The sequence below is a fragment of the Oryx dammah genome, unplaced genomic scaffold (assembly GCF_014754425.2).
Source record: "Oryx dammah isolate SB20612 unplaced genomic scaffold, SCBI_Odam_1.1 HiC_scaffold_1, whole genome shotgun sequence".
Taxonomy (NCBI): Eukaryota; Metazoa; Chordata; class Mammalia; order Artiodactyla; family Bovidae; genus Oryx; species Oryx dammah.
The window spans coordinates 88,042,682-88,053,243 of NW_024070185.1; positions in this window are offsets into that span (position 1 = coordinate 88,042,682).

A 10,562-nucleotide genomic window follows, 5' to 3' on the forward strand; every position below is an offset into this window, starting at 1 on the left:
GTGAAGAAAGCTGAGTGCCTAAGAATTGATGCTTTTGAACTGTGGTGTTGGGGAAGACTCCTGAGAGTCCCTTGGACTGGAAGGAGATCCAATCAGTCCATTCTGAAGGAGATCAGTCCTGGGTGTTCATTGAAAGGACTGATGCTAAAGCTGAAACTCCAATACTTTGGCCACCTCATGCGAAGAGTTGACTCATTGGAAAAGACTCTGATGCTGGGAGGGATTGGGGGCAGGAGGAGAAGGGGACGACAGAGGATGAGATGGCTGGATGGCATCACCGACTCGATGGACATGAGTTTGGGTGAACTCTGAGAGTTGGTGATGGATAGGGAGGCCTGGCATGCTGTGATTCATGGGGTCGCAAAGAGTCGGACACGAATGAGCGACTGAACTGACTGAACTGAACTGAACTGACTGACCCTATTTATTAAAGCTCATTTTTTAAAAACCCTTGTATCTATTCAATTTTGGCCAGTTGTGACCTCACAACATAAAATTTATTTTCCATAAACCTCCTTCAGTTTTCTATATCCATTTAGGTTTTGTCTTATTTTTCTCTTCTTATTCTGGAACAACCAGTCATTTTATTTTAGACAATATCCCCCTCTTTTAACAAAACCACATCCTATATTACTTGCATTCTCTTCATATAAAAATATATCCCATATTCTTCCCATATGGTATATACAAAGTTGTTTTCCTTTGTTCCTATTGTTACCAGTAGTTCTATTTTTACATATTGATGATAAATTTTAATGATTACAATCTTTACTTCCCAGTGAAAACTAGGAAGCAGGCACTTGTGAACTATTGCCTATTAACATCATGTAGTAAATTAGCAAATGTATAAATACAATGACTCCTCTGTACCCTCTAGGGATTGACTGCAGACCCCAGTGGATACTAAAATTGGCAGATGCTCAAGTCCTTTACAAAAAATGATGTATATCATTGCTGTTGTTGTATAGTTGCTAAGTCGTGTCCAACTCCAAGACCCCATGGACTATAGCCCACCAGGCTTCTCCATCCATGTGATTTTTCCAGGCAAGAATACTGGAGTGGGTTGCCATTTCCCTCTCTAAAATGGTGTATATTTGCAAAATCTACACACATTCTCCTCTACACTTTAAATCATCTCCAAACTACCTACGATACTTAATGCAGTGTAAGTGCTATGTATATAGTTGCCACTCTCTGAAATTTTTTTCTGAATATTTTCGATCCACAGTTAGTTGAATCCATGCTTGCAGAACCCAAGGATGCACAGGGCCAACTGGACATAATTATAAAAATCTATACTTTGTAGAGACATGTTTTTCATAGCATCCTTTTTTTAATGTGTCAAATGATATATTGATTACAGACCCAGATATCCACTGTCTATCCATAAAAATTAAAAAGCTAAAAGTAGACAAACTTCTGTTTAGTGATCAAAATCTCAGTATACTACCTTATTTCGATATGACCTAAATATTCAAAATATATCCGTTATATAGTTAAACTTAGTGTAAACTTTCTTATTTAAATTATTCTTAACAATTATGCCTAGATTAGACATCAAACAGCTAACCATTATCTTAAGTTATTTTTCTTGTTGACAATTTTGTAATGTAGAGATAGCATGACCTAATTTGAATAGTAAACCCAGGTAGGAAAAATTGTATGTTTGTGTTACATTTAATGCTGACAATTCTGAAGACATTCCTGTTTTATTAAACCAACACACTTAAACTAGATTTTATTTACCCAAGATTATACCAGACCATGTGAACTTAAAAAATATTTGTGTTAGAGTCTATATTTCTGTATTTTACAAAGACTTTTTAGAAGCATTTATTCTTCTTTTAGCCAATTAAATAGAACACTTTAAAAAAATAGCACATACATAATACAAATACTTAAGTAGATACACATAAAAATATAGACTGACACAGAGACCTTATAGCTTTCATTTAAAAATTTTAGCCATGTCTCAGGTACAATAATACAAAACCCAAAAGAATAGCTGGATACTAACTTGTGTTTCTGGCTGCTGGACTAAGTTAAGTTTACCTACTCAGGTGACCAGTTTTTTGCTAAAGGTTTTTTTTTTGTATGTTGTAAGAATTCTTTTAGAAAAGATATTTTTGGAACCATTTGTCTTTGTTTCTGCATACTAATCAAAGACTGCTTTCCACTCTCTCTGAAAGATGTGAGGTTCTTTTTTCAAGGGTGCCCCTTCAGGTTGACTTGTCTAAATTGAAGTTTCCCCAAAGTGGCCATTAACAGTTCCAAATTATCCAAAAGTTCACCCATTTCCCAAAAAGGCACAAGTTCCTGGTCCATAATGGGTATACATATGGGAAACAGGATTGTTTTTTCTTTTGGCCATACCACACAGCTGGTTCCCAGCCAGGGATCAAATCCAAATGCCCTGCATTGAAAGCACAGAGTCTTAACCACTGGACTGCCAGGGAAGTCTCCAGAAACAGGTATTCTTGAGGACAGTGAAGAAAGAGTTTTATACCAGGTAGAACCCATCTTTACCTTTGAATTCCCTAACACAATCTCTGGGGAGAGTAATCCTGTTGCTGTTAAGCCTCTGAGTCATGTCTGACTCTTTTGCAGCCCCATGGACTGTTGCACACCAGGCCCCTCTGTCCATGGGATTCTCCAGGCAAGAATACTGGAGTAGGTTGCCATGCCCTCCTCCAGGGAGGGGATCTTCCTGACCCAGGGATTGAATCCTCCTGCATTGGCAGGTGGATTCTTTACCACTGAGCCATCAGGGAAGCCCCAGTAATCCTACTGCTGCTTAAAACACAGGGAACCACAGATTTCTGCCCTTCAGAGAGAAGGGGGACTTACAAAGAAGCTTCAACAAACAAAATACAGGTATGTAAAATAAAGTCAGAGAGTTCAAAATGCAAAGAGAGTAGAGCTGGGATCCAAGAGGAATCCTTGCTTGCCTCTTTCTGGCTTCCAGTAGTTTGCAGCAATCGTTGGTGTCCCTTGGCTTGTGGATTCATCTCTCCAGCCCTCCACCTTCACAGGGCCTTTTTGTGACACCAGTCACACTGGATCATGGGCCCAGTCTCCTGCAGCAGAGCGTCATTTTAACTTTAATCACATCTGCAATGCCCCTATTTCCAAATAAGGTCACATTCTGAAGTTCTGGGGATCAGGACATCAACATATATTCCTTGGGGGACATGATTCAGCCCATTACATGAGTCTAGAGGAAGGACAGTTATTTCAAGGAGGAGGATTGGGAGACTTTGTAGAGAGAGGAGCCCAAGAAAGAGGTGGTGGGAGTTGAACTCAAGCAGACTGGGGAGAGGAAATGGCAAGCATCTCGATTTGGCTCGGGTGGACATTTGTCGGGAGGGTGGATGGAGAGGATGGTGGAAGGCTGACCGTGCCAGCTCAGGCAGGGCCGTGAATGCCTGGTATGTGTGATGATGATGGCATTTAATCCATGATATGTGCCAGGCACTGAGTTATGTGCATTCCCTATTTCATGTTATCTTATTCAGTCCTCCAAAAAGTCTCATAAGGTATCGCAGAAACAAAGCAATATATGTAGCTCCTCTCTTTAAAAAAAGAAACTGTAAAATCAGAAATGTGGACTTTTGTTTTATTAAAATGAGAAATGGTGAAGCCCAGAAATACTTTCCTTGTTCAGGCACTGAGGCTTCCCCTCACTAACCCCGTCCTCCATTCTTTCTGCTGCCACTCCCCCACCCCCAAGAAGTATGAAAACCGAAATGCTTCCTTTCTGAGCCTCCTGCAGGCCTGACCAGTGGGAAGTAAGGCTTTTCTTGGAATCTTCCTCTCAGTGATACAAAAGGAATAAGCAGAATCCCCTGTCTGGTTCTTACCTATCTCCAGAAGCCTGGCAAGATGGCTTATAAGAAAAATAAAACACTAATTAATATTGTTGTATGTTATATATGATGGGACTTCTCTGGTGGCTCAGACCAAAAAGAATCTGCCTGCAAGGCAAGAAACATGGGTTCAGTCCCTGGATTGGGGACATCCCCTGGAAAAGGGAATCGCTACCCACTCCAGTATTCTTGCCTGGAGAATTCCAGCCAGAGGAGTCTGGCAGGCTACAGTCCATGGGGTCACAAAGAGTCAGACACAACTGAGCAATTAACATGTTATATGTGAAAGTCATTAAGAGAGTAAATTCTAAGAGTTCTCATAACAATGGAAATTTTTTATTTAATTTTGTATCTATGAGATGAAGCATGCTCACTAAACATATTGTGATGATCATTTCATGATGTATATAAGTCCAGTCACTGTACACCTTAAATTTATACAGTGCTGTAACATATCTCAACAAAACTGGAAGAAGAAATGAAAATCAAAAAGAGAAAAAGTAAAATGAAAGAAAGAAAAAAGAAAAAACCTATCTCAGGAGTTTTCAAAGTATGTTCTGCCGAATACTGTGTGACCCGAGAGCCTTTCAGATGGCTTACAGGGTAGAAATTGTTTTCATAATAACACTAAAATGGTATTCACGTTCATTGTATTGACATTTGCCCAAATGGTACAAAAGAAACAATGGGTAAAACTGCTGGCACAACCTCAGTCAAGCCAGCAGGACCAGACTGTACTGTAGATCATATTTCTCCCTCACATGCATTCACACACTTAAAAAAGGCCAGCTTCACTCATGATGATGCTGTAAGAGTTATTAATTTATTAACTCTCAATCTCTGAGTACAAGTCTTTTGTATTTTGTATGACAAAATGGGAAGTTCACAAAAAGGACTTTTGTTGCATCCCAAAACACTATGGTTTTCTTGAGGAAAAACACTTGTGCAATTGTTTGAATAGCAAGCCAAACTAGCCACTTTTTCATGGAACATCATTTCTTTCTGAAAGAACAATTGGCAGACAAACTGAATATTTAGACTTGGGTATTTGGCAGATATTTTCTCAGAAATGAATAAATGGAGCCTGTGGATTCAAGAAAAACGACTGACATTTTTTGTTGCCTGTGATACCATTCAATCTTTCAAGCAAAAATTAAAATTTTGAAATGCTTATACCAAGAACCATGAGCTCAAGAGCCTTTCAATCATTAAAATACCTGAGAGGTGGGTGGTGATATTAACAATTGTGATTTGTTTCATGTTCTATAATAATTAGATCAACATTTGGAAGTTCCATGTACCTCAGTGAACCAATATTTTCCAAATGGCCAATGCATTTTGGTACAAAACAATGCACAGATTGAAAAATCTGTTCAAAGTGCAAGATAACTGATTATATTTTAATGGAGGACAAAAAGTCCATTGATATGATTTCAGATTGCATATTGCAGCTAACCTTTAAGAAGCTACCACTAGTCAAGTGTTGATGTCATATCAAAGAAGGATATTCACAACTATCTGAAAGGCTCTTAAAATTCTCTTCTAAAACTACAGATCTAAGTGAGGTTCGATTTTCTTCATATACTTCAATCAAAACAACCTATCAGGCTTCCCTGGTGGCTCAGTGGTAAAGAATCTGCCTGCCAGTGCAGGAGACCTGGGTTCGATACCTAATCTGGGAAGATCCCATATGCCATAGTATGCAGCAAAGCAACTAAGTCCATGGGCCACAACTACTGAGCCTGTGCCTTAGAACACTCAAGCACCAACTGCTGAACCACATGCCGCAATTACTGAAGCCTGCACGCTTAGAGCCCATGCTCCACAACAAGAGAAACTGCAGCAATGAGAAGCCTGCACAGAGCAACTAGAGAAAGCCTGCATGCAGCAACGAAGACTCGATACAGCCAAAAATAAATAAAATGAAAAATAAAATCTATCACAGAAGATTGGATGCAGAAGTAGATATTATAATCCAGCTATCTTTTATTAAGCCAGCCATTAAAGAGATTTGCAAATAGGCACACAGTGACACTCTTCTCCAAACAAACCGATTACTGGTAAAACATCATTTTTTACAAAATATGTGAATTAACACGTAATGGGTTTATTAGTGTTATTTTAGATAGTGCTAGTGCTAAAGAACCCACCTGCCAATGCAGGAAACTCAGGTTCGATCCCTGGGTCAGGAATCTCCCCTGGAGGAGGGCATGGCAACCCACTCCAATATTCTTGTCTGGAGATTTCAAAAGACAGAAGAGCCTGGCGGGCTACAGTCCATAGGGTCACAAAGAGTCGGACATGACTGAAGCAACTTAGCACGCAGCACACAAAAATTTTATTATTTTTAAGTTCTAATACAGTAAATAGTAATACATTTACCACACATGAATAAAAGGTCTTTGGCTCCTCAATCATTTATGAGACTACAAAGGATCCTGAGAACAGAAGTCTGAGAAGTCTGGGGTCTTCAATGTCAATGCTAGTGTCTGTTTCATGCTACAGAAGAATTCATTTTTGTAAGTAATGCTGGAAATCCCTTCTCTTGTGCTGATCAGAGGAGCTAAAGAATAGAGACTATTGATGATCCAGGGCTAATCATGATGAAGCAAGCCAATTCCACTAATCAAACCGAAGAAACAGAAACAAGAGTGAGTTTACCTGCACCCTCTTTTCCAAAGACACATTTTGCTGCTGTGATGCCTCTCCTTTCACTGCAAAGAGATCCACCCATCTCTGCTGCTCCCACCTGTGCATAAACCTTTAATGTCTGTGTGATTGTCTAGGAAAAGTGAGCCGTATTTTACAGAATTATGTGAAGTTACAAAATACACCTAGTGTAGATGACATTGATTGTTTTAAAACCACTTCTTAATCACTTCACATTTTTACAATGGAGCTGGACTTTCTGGGCTTCCGGCCCCATTCCCAGGCCCCATGAGCCTGACCTCAGCATCCACCTGCCAGCAGCACCCCTAGCTCTCCTCTGCTCCTGGGCGGGCCTTCACATCCAGTCCAGACCATGCTGCCCATTGAGGGCACTTTCCTCACTTCCAGTGTGTTTGGTGATTGTTGGTCTTTTTATTTCAAGATAACTAATCTAAATAGTTCAATGCAAAGGGAAAAAGAGAAAGAAAAGCTGCAACTCCCCAGGAACATGGGTGCCTCAGTGGCCAAGCAGAACTCAGGGGCCCTATACTGATTCACAGCACAGATGGGGATCCAGCCTTGGGGAACCCCAAAAGTCAGGGCCCTTTCCCTGGGGACTCAGGCTCAGATCAGCCAATGTGCCCAGCCAGGCTTCCCCATCCTCATTTTCTCTTTCCAGTTTCACGTTGTCTTATTTTAACTTGTCTATTTCTATTGGTTGATTTAAGTCCCTTCTGGAGCGAGGAGGGAGGAAGATGACTGGGCTGTGAGACTGTTGGTGACTTAACACATTACTGACCTGAGACATGACAATATGTTTTGACAGAATGATATAGTTAACATCACTGTGTGAAGCTGTTGGAGCTTAACACTGATTATTATACAACTTATGATTGTCATTATCATTCACGTTTTGCTCTGTTGGGTTTTTGTTCCAACTTTGTGCATATTATAAACATAAGTTAATTACCATAAAATTTTCAAACATGACGCATGGCAAAATTTTGAGTGAAGAAGAATGTTTCCGTGAATTTTATTCAGATATTTTCTCTGATGGCCTGAGAGACATATATACCAGTGTCTCAGAAGATGACAGTTCTTCAGAACATAGTTCTGATTCAGATGATGTGAATATTAGACCAACTAAAAGACAAAAAACTTCAGTGATTGATTCTTATATGGAAAGTGAAAATGAAACTCATGGTGCTGGAGAAGACTTTACAGGTGTATCGGGGTAACTACTGAATGCAAGAACCCGCAAAGTGTTAGTGAAGTAACAGAATTAATTTTCAGCCAGCCAAAATAAAAATCGCTGGCCACAGGCATTACTTTCTGCAAAAATCTCCCAGTTAATAATGAGTTACTAAAGAGCTGTCCAGTTTGGGTAGAGATGGAAGGATGTATTTCCAGCTCTCACGTTTAGCATTCTAAGAATCCGCATCTCTCCAGTCTCTCACATCTGTCCTGAGGGTTCTTGCAGACACGCTGGGAGAGCAGTTGGCCTGACTTTGGCAGGAAACTGGAGAAATATCCCCAGAGAGGCCAGAAATATCCCCAGAGAGCAGTTGGCCTGACTTTGATAAGCTGGGTGGGAGTAAGAACAGGAAGCATGAACACAGCTATAATATTTGATCTTACTTCATCCTCACATCCATCTATAGAGGAGGCTCCGCATCAGACCAAACTTGGTGGCCTCAAGGAGCTAGCATTTGGATAATGAGAAAACCATACAACTCCCAGGCCTGCTCACATTATTATCAACACCAAGCACAAAGCAATCATAGCCAGAAGCCAATGGTATCCCCACCAAGGAAAACTGTCTTCAATTCTTAACTAAAAGGTCAAAGACAAAGACAAGTATTCTTTATGTAGAATTTTTCCATCCCAACTTCTGACATGTAGAGGCAACAGCATCTGGCATCTCTCCATAGACGCTTAGCTTCTGGTGTTCTTTTTGACCCCTCCATGGATTTTTCTTATCTCATCTGTGTGCTTCTTTAAGCTTTTACTGTAAAGAAAAAAAGGGATTTGGAAAATCACATAAAACAAAGATGCAGCTTAAGATAAACATCCCCATGTAGGCCACGACACAGCCTTGCTGCAGACCAGGAATGTCCCTCAGGACTCTCTCCCTTCCCAGGAAGGGGACAGAAGTGTCCTGGGGTGCTGCTGGCTCAGGGTCTGCTTGCAAGGGCAGACTTTCTTCCTATCTTTTCAGGCCCTCCAGGGGCCCAACATGCTCATTCTTCTCCCTCTAGGTCACACAGAGATGGGAGGATGCCACCCACTGTTAGAACAAATGTGATCTGGGGGCTCAGTGCACTCAGTAGCCCCATTCTGACACATGCAGATGGCAGTTCTCGGGGTCCGCTGAGGAAAAGGGGTCTGACTGCTCTTGGAGGCAGCCTCAGACTAGCCATAGAATAGTGGACATGGGTAGGGCCAATGGATACAAAACTAAAAAGACATAGTTTCCAACTTGCTGCCTTTAACTTGTGCAGGAATGAGAATTACTAACCTAGTGCAGTAACCAGACTCTGACAATGGTTGCCTGTGGGCAGAGCAGCCTGGCTTGCTACAGTCCATGGGGCTGCAGATTAGGACACAACTGAAGCAACTAAGCATGCATACACACACGCAGCAGTTGTAAACTACTCTCCTTAAAAAAAAAAAAGAATGACATGCATCTGCCTTCCAGTTTGCTGGCACGGTAAGCCTTGCAGTTGCTACAAGTGTTGGCCTAAGGCAGTGCCCTGGTTAGACAGTGAACTCTACAAATGTGACTGCCCCCTGCAGGGAGTACTGGCCTCTCTGGGGATATTTCTCCAGCTGAGCCACCTTTACAAACTACTAGTCATGTCTGACTCTTTAGGACCCCATGGACTGCAGCACACCAGGCTTCCTTGCCCTTCACTATCTCCTAGAGTTTGCTCAAAGTCATGTCCATTGAGTCAGTGATGCCATCCAACCATCTCATCCTCTGTCACCCCTTTCTCTTCCTGCCCTCAATCTTTCCCAGCATCAGGGTCTTTTCCAATAAGTCAGCTCTTCACATCAGGTGGCCAAAGTATTGGAGCTTCAGCATCAGTCCGTTCAATGAATATTCAGGGTTAAATTCCTCTAGGATTGACTGGTTTGATCTCCTTGCAGTCCAAAGGACTCTCAAGAGTCTTCTCTAACATCACAATTAGAAAGCATCAATTCTTCGGTGCTCAGCCTTCTTTATAGTCTGACTTTCACATCTACACATGACTACTGAAAAAACAATGGCTTTGACTAGATGGACCTTTGTCAGCAAAGTGATGTCTCTGTTTTTTAATACACTGTCTAGGTTTGTCATAGTTTTCCTTCCAAGAAGCAAACATCTTTTATTAATAATTTCATGGCTGCAGTTTCTGTCTGCAGTGATTTTGGAGCCCAAGAAAATAAAGTCTGTCACTGTTTCCATTTTTCCTGTTCTATTTGCCATGAAGTAATGGCACCAGATGCCATGATCTTACTTTTTTTAATGTTGAGTTTCAGGTCAGCTTTTTTACTCTTCCCTTTCACTTTTATCAAGAGGATCTTTAGTTCCTCTTGCTTTCTGCCATTAGAGTGGTATCATCTGCATATCTGGACTTGTTGATATTTTCTCCAGAAATCTTGATTCCAGCTTGTGATTCGTCCAGCCTGGCATTTTGCATGATGTTCTGTGTAGAAGTTAAATAAGCAGGGTGACAGTATATAACCTTGATGTATACCTTCCCCAATTTTGAACCAGTCTGTTGTTTCATGTAAGGTTCTAACTGTTGCTTCTTGACCTGCATACAGTTTTCTCAGGTGACAGATATACTTCCTGATGTACAGAGAACTTTCAGATGTACAAAGTGGATTTAGAAAAGGCAGAGGAACCAGAGATAAAATTTGCCAACATTTGTTGGATCATAGAGAAAGCAAGGGAATTCTGGAAAAACATCTATTTCTACTTCATTGACTATGCTAAAGCCTTTGACTGTGTGGATCACAACAAACTTTGGAAAATTCTCCAAGAGATGGGAATACCAGACC